Source organism: Neltuma alba, unplaced genomic scaffold, assembly GCF_004799145.2.
Source record: "Neltuma alba isolate B1F8T4 unplaced genomic scaffold, ASM479914v2 tig00010189_pilon, whole genome shotgun sequence".
Taxonomy (NCBI): Eukaryota; Viridiplantae; Streptophyta; class Magnoliopsida; order Fabales; family Fabaceae; genus Neltuma; species Neltuma alba.
This window is the reverse complement of record NW_021635128.1, coordinates 90,525-113,931: the sequence shown is the minus strand read 5'-3', so window position 1 is coordinate 113,931 and position 23,407 is coordinate 90,525. Positions and strand designations below refer to the sequence as shown.

The 23,407-nt window shown below is 35.0% G+C and overlaps 1 pseudogene; it reads left to right on the top strand.

Annotated features, from left to right (window-relative positions):
* Positions 1-3,479: 3,479 nt before the first annotated feature.
* Positions 3,480-22,196, top strand: LOC114754787 (vacuolar protein sorting-associated protein 60.1-like; annotated as a pseudogene).
* Positions 22,197-23,407: the final 1,211 nt, after the last annotated feature.

Below are 23,407 nucleotides of genomic sequence, written 5' to 3'. Positions count from 1 at the left end.
AGTAACTGATTTTCATACATAAAATGACAATTGGACATTAAGATAGTGATTTTGTTTTTCTCAGGCAGCTCCTTCCACGCCTTTCCCATAGTCTTTTTTTCCCCCCCTCTACCATAACTGTCCATGCTTTCTAGCAACCTTGGCTCCTTCTCCCCTCAAAATGGAACCTTCTCATGCAATCTCTTCTCCTCTCCGACAACCAAGATAGTCCGCCCTTATGATCACTCCCCTCACACCAAAAATATTAGGGCAGAAATAGGTCAAAAGTTGAGACAAAATGGGAGCACAATGGGCGAGAGATTACCCAACAAACGTGCCTTTGCTCTGTGTTTTTCCCCCCTTCCCAAACTATTAGATTGGTTTTTTTTTTTAAAAAAAATTTCCTCATATTGTTATAATTCCTATTCTAGTTGTCCTTCATTTTTGTTCATTTGCAAGTGTTAAGAGTCTTTTTTAGAATTTACTATTTTCATGGTTCTTTTTGGGCCTTTTTTCCTAAAATATTTGGCAAAATGCATCATTTCACAAATAAAAGTAATAAAAAAATAAAGGTTAATAGAAACTTTGATCCTGTAATTTACTTTTATTTTGGTTTTAGTCTCTTAAATTTTAAATCATAGACTTTGGTCCCTCAAGTTTCTTTTTATTTAAACCATTGGTCCCTATAATCTAATAAAAATTTAGACCATTTTGCATTTTGAAGAACTAAAACCTATGGTTTGAAACTTGATGGGCTAAAATCAAAATAAGGGCAAATTTAAGATACCAAAGATTACATTAACCCAAACAATAATGAAAAAGCAAAAAAATAATTATAAATATTGGTAAAATATAATAAATAAAAATAAAAATTAACATTCTTCAAACTACTATTGAAATCAAGCTTGATGCTCACAAGATAAAACTTGGCTCGATTAAAATGGAATTTAAAGTCCACAAATTTTAAAATCAACATTGGAGAAAGTGAAAAGAAAAGAATGGGAACCCTAAAGTTCTGAAGAGAAACTGTTGCAATCATTATTAAGCTCCATTGCTAATGCTCTCAAATTGTATTTAGCGCATTGCACTATTTATTAGAAAGAGAGAAGAGTTCCAAAACTTAGATTAAGTGTTATCATAATCTCTTCTGTAAGAGAAGATATTTATGCTTCATTTTATTATTCTGAAAAGAATTTTTACCTTACGTGAAGTAATAAAAATTGGTTGTAGTACCAGATCAGAGCTAAAGAACTGGGGTTCTCAAGTACCTGAATTATATTTGAGGGATTGTATTGAGGCGTCAAAGAGCCCAAAATAAATCTTGAAAATATAGTCTCTGGACATTCTTAGAAACTGAACGTAGGCTATTGTGGGTTTGGTTGAATTAATATAAATCTATTATTGTGTTCATTAGTTCTCGTCCTTCCTACCCACGCCATATACCAATGATATTCTCTCCTACTCTTACTGTATATTCTGAGGTTATTTACATTTTTATTTAGTTAAGAATAAATTACATTTCTCATCATTTTCTCATTCTGATTTGTTTTGATTTATAACCACCCAATTCAACCTTTGATTAAAAAGAAAGAGAATGGATTCAAGTGTAGTACGCAAGCCCGAGTCTTCAGATAATTGTACCAATTTTGGAGGAAAAAAATGGTTAAATTAAGTACTTGAACTACTGGACAGGCTTCATTGAAAATTCATTCGAAAAGTTTGAATTTTTTTCCTTTCAGAAAATCTTATTCCTTAAGCAGGATTGAACTTTATGTTTCGGAAAAGAACTCTTTAATAAATAAATTTGTTTTTTTAGGATGAAACCTGGCTTTTAGTAATTCAAAGTTAAATAAAATAACCCTACTGGTGCACAAAGGTAGTGTGTTATATTTTTGCGTGTCTTGCACTAACAAATATGAAAGGTGAAAACAAAGTTATGGAGAGATTAGACTTGGCACTCCGCAACATCTCTTGACTCTAGCCTTTCCCCTTCTTCTTAGTCAATACTCCTACCATTGCAGCCTTTGAAAATAGACCAATCCTTTTTTCCACTAATCAAGTTCAAAAGAAAGACATAATAGGGAGCTATGAATCTTATTGGAATTTTTTCAAAGAATGTCAAGTGATTATTGATCAATGTTCGTAGTAGGAAGTCATGGGTTCTCCCAGGTACAATCTTCATTGCAAAATGGACGGGACCCTCTCCTCCCTTAGCACTTGGAGTCAATCTCATATGTTGCTCATATAATTAACCTTACAGAAAAGAAACTGCATGATCTCTCTAACCTAGTTTGACTCAATTTCTTTCTCTCATGATGCTCTTGACATTGAAATCAGAAGTGTAAAACATGAACTTGAGTGTTTTTTTGTTATTTTTTTTTAATGATTGCTAAGCTACCTATTGGGCCCAACGAATAAAAATCAAGTGGCAAATTGAAGGATAAAGGAATACAAAATTTTTTCATGCCTTACTGAGCAAATTGAAGACTTGTAACACAATTACTTCTCTGAAAGAGTTGGTGATACTTTGACTGATAATCAACGAGAATTGTCCTCTTTGGCAACCCAGCATTTCACCTCTATTTATCAGAAAATTTGTGGCCAAATCGATGGACAATGCTTATACTTCTTTTGGGGTAAATTAGAAAGAAAAAAGAAAATTCATCTTCTTCTCATGAAAATCACTATTTTCCTCCCAATGGTCAAATGTGGCTTACAAGTTAGACTAATTAGTTTGATTAACAAAAAATTCTCTTAGCCAAGCAAATTTGGAGAATCATTCAATTTAAGGAGCCTTCACGTATTGCTCAATCTCTCGAGATCAAATAAATAACATATTTAGAGCTCTTATTATTAAGTGTCCATACAACTCGTCCTAGGTTTGAAGGGACTAATGGATAGTATAGACTTAATTATCAGCAATTTGGAGTGGAATGTGGATTCGTTTCTATGATTCTTCTAAACCACCATCTTTGGTGGTAGGCCTTTGAATTTGCATAATGTCACAAACTTAATATTACATAATCCTTCAATTGGATGCTTTTCCAATGGAACTTGTCCCTTAATCACTTTACTCCCCTTTAATTACTCATAAGATTACTAACACCCCTTTATCCTTCTTTGATAGAAGATATTTCTTGACTTGGAAAGGTAATTTAGCTGGTTTTAACTTATTTAGAGATGGCTTTAAGAGTCATCATCAACTCTCAATGCAAGGCCTGCTAACCCTTTTTAAGAATTCTTGTAGTTTATTTCCTTATCCTACAAATTCTTGTGGTTTGTTTGGAAGCTCTTAGATCATGTTTTGTCATCTTCTATGTAAGAAAATGGGCCAGTCCACCCTTGGTGGATTGGACCCAAACCTATTAACTTTGGGGTTCCAGTGCAAATAATAGAACATTTGGGTCCGGAACTGCAATTTACTCCTTTTTGTTTAAACAAAGGGGAGGGAACGGTTAAATAATTGTGGGAATCAGTTTAAAGTGGAGGTAGTTTTTTGGTTTCAAAATGGAGTTAAGAAACCAACCAAAGGCATAAATTTTTATTGTGTTTTGGTTCTTGAGACTCCTTCCTCCTATTTTCTTTGTTCTTCCTCCTCAAGAGTGCATTTGCTGTGAGTCTACAGACCCGAGTTCAATACCATAACTGAACCTCTGCGTGGCTATCTGAGATTGTCAGAGTCTCTAGGTATGCCCGAAACTCTTCAATGGTATTAGAGCTGTGTTTTTTGTGTGATCTATGTTGTTTTTTTTTTCTTTTGCTCCAACATGCTTAATTCCATGAGTAACTGTTCATTCAGTGATTTGCTTCAATGTACTATGCAAATCCTTTCATTTACTTTCAGTATGATTGTTTTCTGACTCATATTTGTAAGTAGATATACTGGATTATTTGTAACATCTAAAGTTTTGGGCCTAGAAGTACCAGTAATAGCCTGAATTAGATAGGCTATCAGACCCCTTTTTAGCAGAAGTCCCAAAGATGAGAAAGGAAGTCAAAGTAGTTTCAGGGACTAAACTGCAAAGTAAAAGTTTTAAAGGGCTAAAGTGTAATAAAGTTAGAGGCCCCAGTAAAGTCTCGAAGGCCCAGAGAGAGAGAAAAGAGACTAGACACAGGCCAAAGGTTAAGTTAGAAACCTCAAAGAGAGGATTATATGAAGTTAAGTCCAAGCAGGGACTAAACTGTAAATTCCGAAAGTTATGACCAACAGGGGTAAAAGTGGAAGAGGGTACATAAAATTCTAAGAAAAATCCCAGAAAATGGAAAATAATATTCTAAGACTCTTCTGTTAAGAGAAATGACAAAAATTACCCCTGAGGCAGCTTAAATGGAATTTATGAGGTTATGGCCAGTAAAAAGTATACCATTTGAGGTAATTATTTAAAATAGCAAGAGATCTCAAAAATGTATACAAAAATGAGATTAAATGGTTGGAAGGTTGTACTAATTCATAAAATTAGTCCCGCAACCAAAAGGCTAGTGGAGTGGCTTTAATAAATCAAAGAGCCAGTTTTGCCGATAAAGGGTATGTTAGTAAACAATTTTTATACAAGGCTTAAAGGAAGTGTTATGGCCTGAGAAAATTCATAGATATTCTCTAAAATGAAGGGGAATTTATGGAGTAGACAGAAGAATTTTCTGAACTTCAGAAGGCCATAAAAAAAGCCGGAGAAATGTGGGCCAAGTAAATTCGAAGGAAGCTTATAAAATAAGTTTGATCCAATGGCTAGGATTTGATCTCCCTTTTCCTCCACCACTTTTATGACACTTGGCACCTTTTAGAAGAATTAGGTAAGCATGATGTAATAAGGTGATGCAATGATGATGTAAAAGTCCACTTGAACTTTGAAAATTGCCCTTACTTCTTCTTCTAGCTACCAAGGGCATTTTGGTCCATTCAAGCCAACTTTTTGGCTATAAATAGGCACTCTCCCTCCCCCCATTTTGGCCAAGCTGATGAACCTAAGGGGAAACTCTTGCAATTTTGATTCTTGAAGCTTAAATCAAGAGGAAGACACCTACTTTGATCAACTGAGTTTAGATCTGAGGTTAGTAAGTTGTTTCCTCTTATTTATTGCTTTGAATCTTTGGTTTTATGGTTAAAAAAATGTGAGATCCCCTAAGAGGAGGTGATGGCTGAATTGACATAAGCTTAGGGGAGGATGATTTTGATATTAGATCTAGCTAAAACGCATGGATTAAAGGTTATATCAAGTGGATCTATGTGGAAATTAGAAGAATTACGTGCTGATTTGATGCCTATTTCGAATTAGTTACTGTACGTATATGATTCTCAAATTTTTCATACTTAAAGTATACTCTGTAATCTTTAAATCCATGGGTAGAACACTTCATTTGGATATGTGTACGATTTATGGTGATTTTTCAAAGTTAGAGATTGAAATCTGGAAAAATTGTTAAACTTTTAGAAGAGTGTCAAGTTCCGTATAATTCCGGTGCTGTTCAGCGTAGAATTGGTTCCTAAAACCATTTTTCTTTTAAATTTATCTTAAGGTTCTTTTAGTGAGACTTGGAAGCACTCAATTTGGATTTTTCTAGATTTAATTATGAATTTTCAAAGTTGAGCAAAAATTCTGGAGATTCTGCATGAACAGTACCCGCGAACCAAAATTTTCAGATTTGATATTCTTGAATCTAAAGCCATCTAAAATGGTTCTAATTGAAAATAAATAGATCATAAGGATGGGAAATGATGAGATTTATGTTAGAAAAGTTAGAAAGAAAACCCTAAGACTAGGAGAAAGGGTTGAGGTTCAAGAAAGCTAGTCTTGAACTTTATGTAATCTCTTGGTCCTAATGGGTTGTGTGACCAATGTGATTATGTTTAGGATCTTGGAACATCTAAGAGGATGTTTGATGATGTTGAGTGAAAGCTACCATGGTTGGAAAGTCAAGGGAGTCAAAGGAAAAGTGAAAGGAAAGCTTGAGGTGCAAGGTAGTGAACTTACCTATTGTCATTGCTTGATGTGGTATTCTTGTGTGTTGCCGTGTACATGTTATTTGCATGTTGTTGTGACATGTTTTAGCTGCTGTAATTGCTATTCATGATGAGTATATTATGTCTCCATGGCCATGCATCAAGAAGTTAGCTTTGAGCATGCTAGTATGTCACTAATTAACAAGAGAATAAACAAGTTGCGTGTAGTGTATGAGCATCCATTTAGCATGATTAATATAGTATTGTTTGCTACTGAGATTCTCCCAAATCTCACCCCCTCCCTAACCAACCATTTAGGTCAATCAATGATGGGCACTAATGGCATGAGAAGGAAGGAGAAGAAGTGGAGAATTATTGATGCTAATGCTTGATATTAATATTCAATGTATAATTCTCCTATAATATAATTATGTTGTAAATTATGTTATGAATGCCATCAATTCAATGTATGTGCTTAGGATGTTTATGGCATGAATGAAAGTATATGGGTATGAATGAGAAAGATTAAGCCCATGTTATGTATGTCAAAGAAATAAAAAGAATTAAAGTAAGGAGATGTTAAGGGATAAAATGTAGGTCTTAAAACAGTTAGTTTTGAGCTTCAATTTGACCTATCAAATGAATGATTCAAGTCACGAGATTTGGCAAACTCATAGTACACATCCCAAGCTTTAAAATGAGTGGTAAATCACATCATTTGGATGTGTATACAATGAGATATGAATTTTCGAAGTTAAGGCGCAGAATCTGGAAAGTCCAGATTTTACCAAATGAATAGTAATTTAATCCAATAAACTGTATGTTTTCAGTGAGGATGAGTTCAGTTGAATATTTTTCCCTTAAAGAGCATTGAAAGAGCTTTCCGTAGAATTTTGGAACACCTCCATACGATTTTTCTAGAATTAGTTATGATTTTTCAAAGTTGGACCTGTAATCTGAAAATTGGACAGTGAACAGTAATTTTCCGAAAATTAACGTCCAAATTGAAATTTTTAAGTGTAAGACCATCCAACATGGTCTGGAATGGTTCTAAATGAATGCTAAGGTACTATATAAGTAAGGTGTGACATTATTTCTCTACCTCCATGAACTCAATATCTTTAAGATCTTTTTTTTCCGCCATTTCCTTTTTCATTTTTGGGTCTGCTTAAAATTAAGTTTTTAGGCTCCAAAACCTATACCATTGTGTAGAGGACGAAAAAATAAAGAAAACAATATAAAGTACGTAAAATTTGGACATCGGATAGAAGAGATATGGAAGAGAGAAGTTTTTGAATCTGACAGGTCCGTTGGACTCGACCCGTTTGCAGAAGCTAGGTCAAGACGACCCAGCTGGAAGTTGAAGATAACCTCAAGGGCCAAAACGGCATCGTTTTGGCCCTTCCAAAAAGAAAACGTTAAAAAAAAACAAAAAAGGACTGGTGCAAAGGATAGTTTGGGCCAGTCAGAATTGGACCGAGCCCAAAACCGGTCCAGTCCCAAAAAAACACAAAAAACACTTTTTTTTAGTTTTTCTTAAAAAAAAAAAAAAGGGAAAGGGGATAGGATTCAGTTCGGCCAGAGTTTGGACTAAGCCTATGAAGAGAAAAAAGTGTCCAACTTAAAAAAGAAAACAAACTGAATTTAAAAAAAAAAAGATATATGTGGCAAAACTACCACATAGCACGTGCCACCACGTGGCATGCCCCTTCGACATGTGGACACCACCGCTTGAGAGGTGGTGGCACGTGGAGGCCACCGACATGGCCCGTGTTGCTGGCAGAGGACTATAGGGTAGCGCGTATAGGTCACGCGCCGATAGCGAGACTGTGATTCAACATTTTTTTATTTTCTCAATTTTTATTCTTCCTAGGGCGCGTGTAGGCATGTGGGACCTCTGTTTTAGGTACTGTTTGTCTCTAAAAATCTCTAAATTCATGAGCTTCGTTATGGTATATAATTTGCCTATTTTTGGGGTAATTTTGAATCTATTTTTTTTGAGTATTTCAGTGTATTTCAAGTATTTTTATATGGTTAAAAATTCTAGAATACCTCTAATAATTTATATTGTTAAATTCCTAGGCAAAAATCAGCTAAAGGGATTCAAGCAGCACTAAAATTACTAAATATGATTCATTAAACCTTGTATTCCTGGACGATGAACTTGAGAAGGACCCTGAAGAGGATCCTGAAGAAGACCTGGAGGAGTTAATAGAAGAACAACACCTGATGAACCTCAAGTGGTCTACGAAGATTCTGGACCTGAGTTGGAAACTTTATTCCCCATTGAACCCCTTCGTGACGAACCTCATTTGGTCTTTAAAGATTCACTTGATCTTCCTGATAAAACCGAAGTTGAGAAAGGAGAAGAGGTGAATCAACTATGTACCCTTGCTTTAGCTATGAGTATAGCTGAAAGAGATGCGGTCAAACTGACAAACATAAAAGGCATCAATGGCGTGCTCACCGGTTACATCCAATACATGACCAATAAGAAAAATAACGAATTCTACCTTAAAGTCAATGGAATATATGAAAGCAACAAGGCTTAGAGGCAAACCTAAAGGCAAACCCATAAGGAAATCTTACTGGATTTGGTCTGTAGAATTAGTTTCCTCCTTTATGACCAAATCACGCAAACTTAGAAAGTTGAGGAAAGCAATGCTTGATTACTGTTGTGCTCATATCAAATGATGTAATATTTGTATTTGATTTATTAATGTTTGTTATGTTATGCTTTTGAGTTCATGCATTGTAAACAGACTAGATGTCTTATTTTATTTAATGAGATTATTTAAATTATTGTTAAATGATTATTTGCGAATAATATATGATGTTTTTTTACAAGTGGGAGCTTTTAGAAGATAAGACTTCTAATAGTCACGATTTTTCTGAAGTGCTTATATAGAATTCTTAATAGAACATAGTGACTAGTGCTTGTATCTGTGTGATGGGAGGTACAAACGTATGCTCTTGATCATGGATCTTGCAGTGTCATAATTTTCTGATCAAGAATAATATGAGTACATGACATTGTATACTTTGTTGTGCTATATAACTGAAATGTTCTATGGTACATCTTTCTTTTAGAGAGAATGTAGAATAATGTGGGTTAAATTCGTCACCGAATGAAAATGGCAACCAAGAACATTATTGTTGAGCTTAATAAAGGGAAAAAGCTTACCAGGGACAACTGGGACATATGGCGCCAAAAGGTCTAATACATCTTGAAGGAACAAGATGTTGTTGAACCTCTAACGACTGCTATGGTCGAACCTAAAGTTGGGAATATGGCCCAACATAGGAGAGACTAAGAGGCTTAACAAGTTTGGAAGAAGAAAAACAGCATAGCAGGAATCACGCTTATGAGTGTAATAGCTAATGACATAATGTGTGAATTTAAGAGGCACAAAACTGTACAAGCTATGTGGATAGCATTGAAGGATAAGTTTGGTGGTACTTCTACTACTAAACTTAGGAGGTTAACGATTAAGTTCGATACTTACAAATTTAAGTCAAACAATCCTATAAAGCAATATCTGAGAGACATGGCCAACATGAACAAGGAACTTAAGGAAGCTGGACACATTCTGTTTGATGAACAGCAGGTTCAAGCTATTATCAGATCGCTCCTTGCTAGTTGGAAGCATATGAAGGTTAATCTGACCCATAATGAAAACATCGTTACTTTTAAGGATGTAGCTAAGCACTTAGAGTTGAACGATAAATGTTTAGAGGCTTACAAGACATCTAGACAAGCTTATTACACTGAGGATGCTGACACTTCCTAATCTAAGCCCAATTCCAAGAAGGGCAAGAAGTTCCAAAAAAAAGAAAAGAAGGATGGTCCTCAACCCAAAAAGGGAAAGAAGCAATTCAAGAAGAAGGGAAAGAAAGACAGGAAGAAGAGGCTAGACCTGAAGAAGGTCAAATGCTTTGCCTGCCAAAGAATAGGCCATTTTGCACGTGATTGTTCAAAACAGGTTAAGAGCGAAAAGGTATTAGTGAATTGTGTGAATTTACATGTTTCATATGTTTCTAGTATTGCTTTTCTAGCAGAACCTATTTTTTCTTATTGGATTATAGACTCAAGCTCCACAAACCGCATAACCAGGGATCGAAGATCCTTCATCGAGTACCGTCAGTTGCCGTATTAAAGTAAGTGGCTTTACGTTGGGAACAACACGAGGATCGAGGTTAAAGGTTTTGGCACTTGTAAATTTACTTTATGTGGTTGGAAGACCTTAATACTCCATGATGTGCTTTACACTCCCGACATCCGGTGGAACTTGGTTTTTGTTTTATGTCTTTTAGAGTTTGGGTTTGACATAAACTTTCATGGTATAGTTGTAGACATTTTAAGCAACTCAGTCCTTTATGGCTCAGCTTTCTTATTTAAGAAGTCCTTTGTTTTGGATATTGTTGGTAATTTTAATAGTAATGAATGCTTTGCTATTTCTTCGAGTAATGTTGACATAAACACCTCGCATACTAGAGTAGGACATATTAATTAAAATAGAATGATTAAATTAGCCAAAGAAGGGTTGTTAGGTGCCATTCTAAATATGGAAATGTCCCTATATGAAAATTGTCTAGCTGGTAAGGCAAAAAGAAAACTTTTCGGTAAGGGAACAAGAGCTGAACATCCATTGCAATTAATCCATTCCGACATATGCGGTCCAATGAGTGTGAGGGCAAGACATAGAGCTTGGTATTATATTACCTTCATTGATGATTTTTCATGACATGGTCATGTCTATTTGATTTCACATAAGTCTGAAACTCTTGAGTGCTTTAGACGATACATAAATGAGGTAGAGAATCAAATGGATAATAAAATTAAAGCATTATGTACTGATTGAGGTCGTGAATATTTATCTAAACAATTCAAAAAGCTTTGTGAAGAGAAAGGGATAATTAGACAACTGACTATCCTTGACACTCTGCAACAAAATGGAGTTGCCGAAAGAAGAAACATAACTCTTCTAGACATTATTTGGTCTATGATGGCTCAAGCAAACTTGCCAATTTCATATTGGGGTGATGCTTTATTAATGACGACCTTCATACTTAACCATGTGCCCTTAAAATCACTTGCTTTCACACCCTACGAGTTATGGACGAAATGCAAACCAGATCTAAGCATCTTAAGACCCTAGGGGTCAGCGGCGTATATCCATGACAATGGGAAATTGGGTCCTAGAGGAAAAAAATGTATCTATATAAGGTACTCTAAACAATCAAAGGAATATGTTTTCATAGGTGAAAATCAAGATGGAATGATAACTAAAATAGAATCAAGATATGCAACATTCATTGAGACTGAATTTCCTAATAGAGGAGATGTTGACCGCACTGTTTCTCTTTATGAGACACAGGAGCAAGACAGTACAAAACAAATTGACAAACTAGAATCGTCTAGGTGTATCAATCTGAGTGGGAGCCAAGAAAGGTCAACATTGAGACTTGAACAAAGAAAGACACATAAGAAAACAGCTCCCGTCAGAAGGAGTAACAAGGAAAGTGTTCCCAAAAGACGTTTTCAAATAGAAGGCAAATCTTTCTTAGTTACTCTAAGAGAGGATGATAAGCCTCATTCCGTACGAGAAGTCTTGTCAAGTCCTACCAAGGAGGAATAGAAGAAAGCGATGGAAAAAGAAATGGACTCAATGAAAAGGAACCAAGTTTGAGTGTTATTTGATCTTCTAAAAGGGCATAAAGCCATTGGGAACAAGTGGGTTCTCAAAATTAAAAGAAAAGTGGATGGATCAATTGACAAATATAAGGCTCGATTAGTGGCAAAGGGATACACACAACAGGAAGGCATAGATTATAAAGATATGTTCTCACCTGTTGTGCATTTTAACTCTATTAGACTTATTCTGGTAATGGTAAATAGTTTAGACTTGAAATTACATCAGATGGATGTAAAAACCGCATTCCTGAATAGTGATCTGGATGAAGAAATCTATATGGAACAACCATTAGGTTTCATTGAAGAAGGAAAGGAGAATAAAGTTTGTAAACTCAAAAGATCTATTTATGGATTGAAACAATCATCTAGATAGTGGTATTTGAGGTTTCATAAAGCAATAACCTCATATGACTTCCAAATGATAGAGGAAGACCACTGCGTCTACATTAAGTGGTTTGAGGGTAATTTTGTCATATTATCCTTATATGTAAATAATATATTACTGGCCATAAATAGTCTCGATTCGGTGGTAACAATAGCTTTCATCAAATTTTGAGATGAAAGATATGCGCGAAGCAGAGTATATACTTAGAGTTAAGATCCAAAGAAATTGTTCAAAACAAATCCTCTCTCTTTCACAAGAGAATTACATCAACAAGATTCTTGAGCGATTTAACATGAAAGACTAAAATCCTATGAGTACCTCGGTTCCTACTAGAGTAACCTCGAGTCCTAACATGTGTCCTAAAACCGAGTCTAACAAAAAAAAAAGATGGAAAGAGTTCTATATACCAGTGCTATTAGCAGTCTGATGTACGCAATGATGTGTATAAGACTAGATATCTGTTATGCAATGGGACTGGTAAGCAGATTCCAGTCTAACCCCGGTGAAAAGTATTAGAAAGTAGTGAAGAGGATCTTGAGATACTTAAAGGGACTTCTAATTATGCACTGTGCTACGAAGGAAGCGATCTATGCCTTGTTGGGTACTCCAATGCTAATGTAGGCAGAGATGAAGAAAAACGAAGGTCAACTTCAAGTTATACCTTCTTGCTTAACAATGGCGCTATATGTTAGATCAGCAAGAAGCAAACGTATATTGCCTTACATTTAATGGAAGCTAAGTTTGTTGCATGCACCGCAACAGTGCAAGAGGCTTTATGGATGAAAAAGTTCATAGAACACCTTGGATTTAGAAACAAGAGTACCAATCTGGTGTTAGTATACTGTGATAATACTACAGCCATAGCCTATACCAAAGATCCCAAATATCACAGCAAGACCAAGCATATTGACATCAGGTATAATTTTGTTAGAGATTACATAGCACAAAAGATTATTAGTGTACAATACATTTCAACCAAATGTAGAACAGCAGATCCCCTGACAAAGCCAATAAGCAAGGAAGCTTTTAAGGAACATATTCAAGCCCTTGGCATGCATAAAGTGTAATATGCAGACCTTATATAATATGATTTTTATAATTAATGAAATTATATATTTTTTTGTCATCATTTTATGTGTCTGTCTGAAAGTATACAATGTCTAATATGTCGTACAGCTTAAAAAAGTTGGCTCTCTCACACAGGCAACCATCTTTGACGCTCAAGTAGAGTGAACAAAGATACGATATTTGTGTTCACCAGTAAAGCAGCAATGAGTACTGATATCATAGGGAAGAAACACAAATTATATGTCGTCTTGACTAAAGTATAGCAAGTCAAGATAAGATCCACATAAATAAAGTCAAATCGAAGCTTGGAATCCTACTTCCATAATACTTGTGGCCAGATGACAAACTCTTCAACGTTGATGTTGTAAATATGAGCAAAGTTGAAGAATTTGAGTTTAGATACTGAGTGTGTCTGGACTTAAGTCATTATGTTGTTAATGATAAGTCCAAAACGACATATGCTCTTATAGTAAAAAAGTAACACTGTAGTGTGTGTTTGATACCGCATGTGTTGGGAGAACTGTAAAAGGGAAGCAAGTGAAAGATCCCTGTTTCATTGTTGTGTGAGTCCTAGGGAAGGAACAATCCTCCCATTGATGTCTTTTGACTTTGACAATATCATGAAGATATGCCTCAGTGACTGCTACTTTAGCATATATCCTACGGTCATGATAGATGCAATCTAAGGTAATATGCTACGAAAGCGACTGATTCATATCAAAGTGATATTTGGGCAAAAGGAAGATTAATTGCAATATACACATCTATGCTAGTGTCTAAGACATGTCCCTTATGACATTTCGTTGTCGTAAGTGTGGACACTAGACATACGAGGAAGCTGATCTAAGTCAAATATTGACTCGAGAGGGATCAGATTTGCCATGAAAAGTGTATACAGGTAAATCTAGGACACCTGAGGCATAATTTTAAAATTCAAGCTACACGAAACAGTGGTTGACTTGTGCTGGTCCTATAAACAAGATTTCTAGTACAGGCATCCTACTAAAGACGTCATGCCCATACGGTCACGGCAAAGCACTACGTATGAAATTGAGGTGAGAGAAAGAGACTACCCCACGACATCTAATCCACCAAGTGTGAGTGGGAGATTAAAAAATTGGGCTAGTCCACTCTTAGTGGATTGGATCCAAATCTATTGACTTTGGGGTTCTGGTGCAAATAATAGAACATCTGAGTTAGGAACTGCAATTTACTCCTTTTTGGTTTAAACAAAGGGAAAGGAACGGTTAAATAACCGTGGGAATCAGTTTAAAGTGGAGGTAGTTTTTCTGTTTCAAAATGGAGTTAAGAAACCAACCAAAGGCATCAGTTTTTATTATGTTTTGGTTCTTACAACTCCTTCCTCCTATTTTCTCTGTTCTTCCTCCTCAAGAGAGTGCATTTATTGTGAGTCTACAGACTCGAGTTCAACACCGTAACCGGGCCTCCGCGTGGCTGTTTGAGATTTTTAGACTCTCCAGGTATGCCCGAAACTCTTCATTCTAGTATACTTAAATCTCACCATCTTAAACTCTACTGGTATTTGCCTCTTTGGTTGTGATATTGAAAAAACACTAGAACAATTATTTATTAATTGTCCATATGTCAAGTACATCTTGTTTGGCTATTGTCAATTATAAGGACCAAGAGGAGTAAATTTTTTTTTTGGACCGAGAGGAGTTTTTTTTTTGGCCATCAAAGAGGAGTGTATAAATAATAGTCCGTTATAATTTAGTAATTATTTTATGCATTTATTACTTATCTTGCGAAGTTTTTGATTTTTTTATAGTATTTATAATTTATGATTGCATATTATTAACCATTTGTAAAGAAACCACTTAATTAAAACGAGAACATATCTATCCATTTATCTTTATTTTTGTTTCATTTATTTATTTATTTATTTATTTATTTTTTGAATAAGAGCTGTATTTCATTAGGATTGAGCAAACATTACAATCGCCTAAACGCCATCATCAAATCCACCCCGTAGTAAAAAGCGGAGGTTGCTCAAATGTACAAAACGAGCCTTCTATCGTGTGGGAAGACTTAATTAGCTAAAAAAATCAGCAAGAGTCATATATTCCTAGGAGTAAACATCAAGTGAACCTGCCAAGCCCTGTAGACTAATAACCGATTTTCTTCAATCTGTCCCTAAAGGGGTGAACAATAACGTCCCTAAAGCCTCTATCCCAGCACATGCACAAACCATAGGCAATATAATGTTACGAATATTATAACACGTGGATGTCCATCTCTTCTTTAACTTCATTAACTCCTATTACTTTTATTAGGTATTAATCTTCCACTGCTTTATTACTTTTTCACTATGCCTTTAATCTTATAACTCCCCCTACTCATATTCTCCGCTATCTATCATTTAAGTATAAATGTGACTTATATAAGACTATCCCTATAAATAAGACATGCCATTGTATTGTGATGTAAGTGAAGCAAGTGAAAAAATACAAAAGTTCTCTCATTCTCTTGTCTTCATCTTTTTCTGTTCTATTTTTGTGGTTTTATTTTGGATGCATTTTATAACACTAACCGAGTTTTATTTCTCTCCAGCCTAGACAAAACATACATTCCCTTTTTCTTTTTGTTGTTACTGTGCTTTATCAATAACCTATTAGAGACCAATCAGAGTAACGGTATAATTCTCGGGCACGGCATCTTTTTTGAAAAGATCATGGTAACGTTAATATTCTTCACTCTCCCGTCTCCACACCCTCGTCTACCTCCGTTTAACCAAACCCTGGCAAAGTTTTCCTCGACCACAAATTCCATTTTGAAGGAAAAGGAGACAAAAAGATGAAGAGGGTTTTCGGTGCGAAGAAGGACAAGGAGCCCTGTTCTTCTTCTTCCCTTCAGGATGTTGCCGACGGGGTTAGTACTTGACGTTTGGTAGAATATTGTGTGCTTTCTCTCACTCTCATTGTTACTTCTTTTGGTATCTGCGAGAGCGGTGTGGAAGAATGATTCGAATTGGGTATAATTTGAGTTTATGGGGCTCGTTCGAACTTCTTGTTCATGAAATTGTTACTATCAAGCATTTATGCCATTAATTTCTGCAATTCATATTGCTTATTATGTACATCAGCTGCGGGTGTGAGTGTGCGTGTGCGTGTTTTTTCTCCCTCGGGCATAATGTATGAAACTATAGCTTGTATTTTCTACTTCGATCATTGACGCAAGTCTTTTCTAGAGACCCTAGAATTCTATTACTTTAACAATCTATCAAATTTTGGGTTGCTTTCGGAAATTAAATTATGTATTGCGGGTAATTGTATGTTTGGGATCATGTCAAAGAAGGAGGAGGAGGAGATGATGATGTGATAACTGGAACATAATGCCTATATTTACAAGTTAATATTAGCCTAATGAAAGATCATGCTGTGACAAGAATTCTCCATTTGGAAATTATTAGCCAGATGTTTGGCAAATTAGCATGCTGGATGTTTGGATAATAGTACAATCATACTATGGATGGAATATTTATTACTACTCCCTCTGTGTTTTTATAAGTTTTGTAGGCCCTTTTGATGAGGTAAATTAACTACTCAGGTATATGAGGGACTTAGGGAAGTAAGGCTACGTTCATGTTCAATCATTCTCCATTTTTTGGTTTGTTTGAACTACATTTTGAACTCTGCATCCAGGCTTGAAGTTGTCCTGGTACGATTATTGATGGAAAATTTTTTAAACAATATTAATAAACGCTTGGCTGATACAATGGCTCTAAACATAGCTATAGATAGGATCAACTGAAGAAAAGTTTATACCTGAGCTAACTCTTTTTTTGTTGTTTTTTTTTTTTTTAAATTATGACTATTGTATCTGACTCCCTGTGTCTATGATTAACTTTTGTCAACTTCGTAGATAAGTTAGATGATGATCTTACTTTTGTCCCAAGAGGCAGCCAAGTATCTATATTCTACTGATGTAATAAAATTATGTCTTGGATTTATTTCATACATGGTGCTTGGTTTTGAATTGTCTGTTTTTGTTGCTCTCTTTTTCTTTTAAATGAACTGCCCCCCTACCCCCCAGTTCATTTTTCTCATGATTTGGCTATGTATCCACTCCAGAATCATGTTAAATTCTTATACTTAGTCCACTGGTTCAATTGCTTGAGTACTAACCATGTTTCAATTTTTAGACCATTTCAATTATCTATTGACTGAAGCATGCTTTTGATTCCAGATTATTAAAAGAGGTGACATATTGGATGAGAAGATTAAGAAGCTAGATGCTGAACTTAGTCGATATAAAGAACAGATCAAGAAAACAAGACCTGGTCCTGCACAGGAAGTTGTTAAAGCTAGAGCAGTAAGAGCTCTTAAGCAAAAGCGAATGTAAATTCCCCACTCTTTGTTTACTGAGTCAGTTGTTGTTATATCATCATAAAGATGGGAAGTATTGTAAGGTCTTAGTGCTTGTTTGGATTGTCTTACCTAATTGTTTATGAGCACGTTGCATGTGAGTCGAAACAAAACTCTTCTTACATGCTTTCCACGTATTCCATAAATCGCGATTAAACAAACTGCCTATAAGTAATTCTAAACGAGCCCTTAGTTTGTCTACTTATATTGGAAAGGGATAGTTTTGGTTTGAGGATGTAGGAGATTGATCAATGTCTGGCAGCTATACAAACCACTAATTGAGGTTGATGTAGAATGTAGCATCTTGATCCTTACGGTGACAAGGTTACTATTATGAAGAATTTCATTTTTCATTTTATACTATATCTTTGCCTTATTTTTTTGGGCTAAAGATTCAATGCCCTTTTCCCATATAGATTTTTTCCTCTTCCTATTTCCTTTATTGTTTGTTACTGAAATTGAGTTGTTTTTTGGGCACATTCCCAGGGTAGTTGTTGCACACAACTAAATGGGTTGGGGTTCCCATTCTTAACTTGCATTTCTTCTTGATCTGTATTTTGTTCCATCCGTGCATTTCAATGACTTTCGTATTTTCCAATGTTATTTGAATTTCCAGTCCTTCATGCATAGTGTAGGCAACATTGGTTTCTTATTGCTTTGAAAATAGGAATTGTCGTTCAGCAAAGATAAAGAATACTTCATAGATCAATAATCTGACCATCATCAAACCGTTTATTAAAAAAATATAAAATAGTTATAAATTATAATTATAAATATATATTACATTACAATGAAATTAATATATATATTTTAAATGATATTTGAAATATATATGAATAATTATAAATTCAAAAATTAATTGAAGTATTTTATATATGATAACAAATATATATGGAAGTGGTTGGGTAGAGACGTAGAGTCTCTTAAATATCACAAACACTATTATAGAATGTCAGAAAGATTTTTATTGGTTCAATGCCAAACCAATTGGTTTTTGAGTGGTACAGCTGATTCTCAGGGTCAACTAGATCAAAAACATGGCCAGTGTGCCTGTTCATCGGTCCAACCAACCAATTTCATTTGGTTTTTTGAACTGTGATAATGATGCCTTCTCTTGGTTTCTTAACATTCCTTACTAACTTCTTGAGAAAAGGTAAAATAAAGCAGTGTCAAACTCTATTTTAGTTGAAATGTTTTTTTATTGCCGAAATTTTAATACTCCTGGTTCTATTTATATGCTTCAAATTTAGGAAGGGGTCTAATCCATTTTATAATCTTCAATTTGGGTTTGTTTTAACATTTAATGCGTTGTTTTTCAATGTTGCCCTTGATTAGTTTTCTCTTATCACATTTCCCAGCACATTCTCTTTCATCTTTTTTCTCATTTATTATAAGGGCATATTTGGAAACAAAAGTATATTTCTAACCTAGTTGTTGTTTTTAACTAATTCTAACTAATTGTTTGTTATTCGTGAATTAGAAATTTGAAACTTATAATAAAGACCGGAGCAAGTATTAAGTTTCATCATAGTCCTTATTCAATTATAATAGCACATGTATTTCTCATAAAACTGTCAATCAATACTACTAATTAGTTTGCATATGGATTGACTGTGTAGTTTAATTCAGTTTTGATAGACAATAACATGTTGTGTCTCCTTTTGAAGCATGGAATATGTTTCTAAATCACTGTATCTGCATGCAGAATGTGATTTTTTTTAAGTTGATGTTTCACCTTAGAATGTTATTGTCAGCTCTGAATTATGATGTGCGAGTCTTTTGGAGTGGAGTAGCCACAAATATAAACATATGTAATATTACATATGTACAATATCCCAGTACTATAATTATGATGAGTACTCGAATATTCTATCTTGATCAAGTCACCTTTGCTGCTGAGGGGGTTATAGATGATTGTGTTTATATGGTTATTATCCTTCATAGCAATGTGGATTGATTGTGTTTATGTGGTTATTATCCTTCTTAACAGTTATGAAGGGCAGCGTGACATGCTGTATAGTCGGACATTCAATCTTGATCAAGTCACCTTTGCTGCTGAGGGAGTTAAAGATGCTCAACAAACTGTATGTTCAGAGTTTAAATCTTTTATTGTAATTAATATTCAACTTTTCCCTGTATTTATATGTTTCACTGCATTACTGCTGTAAAGTTTAGATGGATATTTACGTCTAAAATATAGAAAAAACATAACATCAGAGAGTGTTGAAGACTTTTTTTTTTGTTAAATTAAGTTTGGAGGGAGGGAGAGAAATCTGCTGGACAAATTAAATCATTCATGGGTGATGGCATAGTTTCATACCCCATCCAAATTCTCTGTCAAAGCTGGGTATAGCAGGGACTCAGGCTATTAAAAGGGAAAAGTTTTCAAATTTTATGTTTTTTTTTTTAATGGCTTATGCTGTGGTTTTATCTTGACTATAACAAATGTTTAGGTGTTATTTGTTGTTTTTATTGTAAATTTTGAAGATGGCAATCATATGCTATATTAAGTTGACCAGGTAATCATGTTCACTTTGTAACATTTGTTTCTCTTTGAAGCGCTTCAAGGGGCATGGTTCGAGGTGGAGCTTTATAAGTACCTTGTTTGGTGTTGGCTGCCTACCTCAGGAGAGGCGGGAGGTGAGCTGTATGTCATGAGGAAGGGGTCTTTTCACAGAAATGTGATTAATAGATACCTTGAATTTCTCTTGTGCCAATTCTAAAGATGTTTTAAGGTCTTGAGAAACCCAGTTCCATTGAAGCATATTTTGTCATGCATGCATATAATACTATTTTCTCTTATTTTGGACTATTTCTCTTTTCAGATTTGAGCTTTGAAGCTTGCCAACAAGGATTTGAAGGGAATGATGAAGACCCCGAAGATACAAGACATTGATGTATGCACTCTTTGACCTTTTCTTACGGTTCTTCCATTGTGACCTTGAGAGTAATTGCCTTGATTGTTTTACCTGTGCTACTTGTAAAACATACGGGATGGGTTGATGGCTATGATGATGCAAGCAATGAAATTCAGCAATTCTGGGGTAGAAGCTATAACGTACTTGATGACATTGATGATTGGTGGTAAGTTCAGCATGGGGGCAATTTGATACTCTGATAGGGTCACTTTTGTTGCTTAGACCTATGAGAGGAAACTTAGATATATGCAAGGAAAAGGAAAGTTACTTTCTGGTAGTAAGCGATTTGACTTTAAGGAAAGTTCCCTATTGTTTTGTCTTGGGTTCTATCATTTTGGTAACAGAGCGGTGTGATCCTAGGAAATTTTGAGAAGAATGTAATGGAGGAGACTACGTTATGCTGACCTAGAGGTGCAAGAGTTAAAAGAAATCATGAGGGGGTTGATTAGGGACGTGAGTATTCTTAGAGAAGTGATATAAAGGTTGGATGGAACTTCGGCTAGGAAACTCTTTTTTTTTTTTTTTTGGTTTTTTTTTGTTTTTTTGCATATAATCCAAACAGAAGGGAAATTTTTCTGGAGAAAATTTCTATAATCCCCCCCCCCAACGACCAAATGAATTAGATGATTCTTTTAGGAAACTTTGTTCAAAACTGTTGCTTCTTGAGAAATTTTATTTTCATTCAGAGCAAGGCTAAAGGAAAGTTTGGATTCAATATTTCCATTCTGAATCATCCTTTTTTATGCTTATGTGATTTTGTCAACCAGGACTTGACGCAATGGAAGCAGTTGGGAAATGAAACTGAAGCTGATGGAGGTCCCTTTACCTCCATGCTGATGAAGGATCTGATTTGGAGGCAGAGCTTAACCTGCCCTTGGCTCCCATGGGACATGCAGCAGTGCAATTAATCTGATCCGTTAATGCTCAGGTCTAATTTCTTTTCCTTATCCATTTTTTAAGCAAGTTAACCACAGGTGTTTTCTTTGGTGTGATAATAAGTATTTGCATGAAATTCTCATAACCCAAAAAAAAAAAAAGGAACTGCATGAATTTCTTCATTGCAGAAGATCTAATATTAAAAAGGTGTTTGGATAAATCCAAACCATGATTCGAATAGTTATTTTGGGAATAAATTTTGGAAGAATAGGTTCTAGTAAAAAAGTGGTTTTGATAAAATGAAAGTGTTTGAATAGTTATTATTAGAAGTACTTTTTTTATGTGCAAATTATCAAAAAGTACACAAGTTAATATGATAATTACATAAAAGATAGATTTTAATTTATATTTTCATTTGATGTAATAAATTTGCTAATAATTTTTTTTTGGCCAACATAATAAATGATATATAAAAAATATAATTAATGAATTTTTAGTATGTGTATATATATTTATAAAATATAAGATTAAATATGTTTTTAGGTAAATGAATTTTTTTTGGCCAACAGAAAAATACTTTTCTACCTTAAAGACCATAAACATGAAATGCCATGATACAGTGATTATTGTAAAATGTGAAACAGCGTAGACTAGTTTTGAAAGTTGGAAATATTCCTCCGTGCTCACCCATGCACTTGTTTGTACGCGTGTTATTAGGTCATCTGCTGACCCAAACTACCCTGAGGTCTGACCACTTCGGAGTTTCAAGCCCATCCTTCTGACACCCATAATAATCACTCGAAGCACCAGTTTCTAGTCCTCAAAAGCGAAAGTTTTTTTGCTTTTTTCACGACGATGGTTTTCTAAAAATTTGGGATGTTTGGGTAGTTTTGGGACCAAATCATGGTTTGGGGTCTAAAAGTGCTTTTTGATGGTTTGCCACACGTCCCCTCTACAGAGCTGCAACCTTTGCCAAATTGTCCGTATTGGTTGGGGATGATATTTTTTATGAAACGTGGGAATGGTTTGGGTAATTTTGACCGGAAATTCTTACAGCGGGTTGAGACTTTGTGATCTAAAGCAGTTAAGAAAGGCATTGCCAATTAAAGCTGCTTAAATGCGGGCCGATATTTTTCTAGATAATGGGAATGTGTTTTTTTAACGTAATTGGATGATATTGGTCAAAGTTGTAGAGGCAATAGAAAAGGTGGAAATGAGTTCAACTACGATCCTTTATTACACAAACATTGAAGGACTTTTTTACAGAAACATATTTATATCATATTCTGGGCGTTCATCTGTTTAAAATTTTATGTCTAATGAAGATTAAATTATCTTCGAGGGGAGGTAAATGCATTACATCGTTGAGTGGCCTATGAGCCTAACTACAGCGTGTCTGAATATGTATGTTACATAAACACTTCAAAAGTTTGATGCCTATTATCCTTTTTTGCCCCTTCGTAATGTAACTAAGTGTGTGCATTTTACCCTTGTTTTTTTTTTTTATCCCCCCTTGGGGTGGGGGAGACGGGTGAAGAATGCTACGGTTTTGCCCTATCAAAGATATTCCTTGATTTAGATTTGAATTATTTTCTTCTTTCAGATGTTGGCATTAACTTCCATCCACATGGCATGTTTCTGTAATTAATGAGTGCAAACGCCAACCGTTGGTTCTAACCACCCTCCCCCTTCCTATCTAGTATGTGGACTCTCTTATGTTAAGGAGGCAAGCTCTTCTATATGTTACAAAAAAGCGAAAGGATACTGAAATTAATGGTGATGTCAATTATAGAATTCAAGTTGGGTGATTTAAATGGAGAAAAGCGATAGTAACTATATGGTAGTGAGTGTTGGACTTCAAAAGGACAGCATGAACATAAAACAGAGATGGCTAAAATGAGAATGCTAATATGAATGTGTGATCATATAAGAAAAGATAGGATTCGTAATGAATATATCCGTGGAAAAGTTAGAGTGGCTGCCATCAATGAGAAAATAATAGAAAACCATTTTAAATAGTTTGGTTACGCGCAAAGAAGGCATTTGGATGCGCCTGTGAGAAGGATTAATCAAACAACAGAGTCCTTTAAGAAGGGGTAGGGGAAGACCAAAGAGAACATTTCATGAAGTTATTGAACGAAATCTTTAAATTAACAATATCTT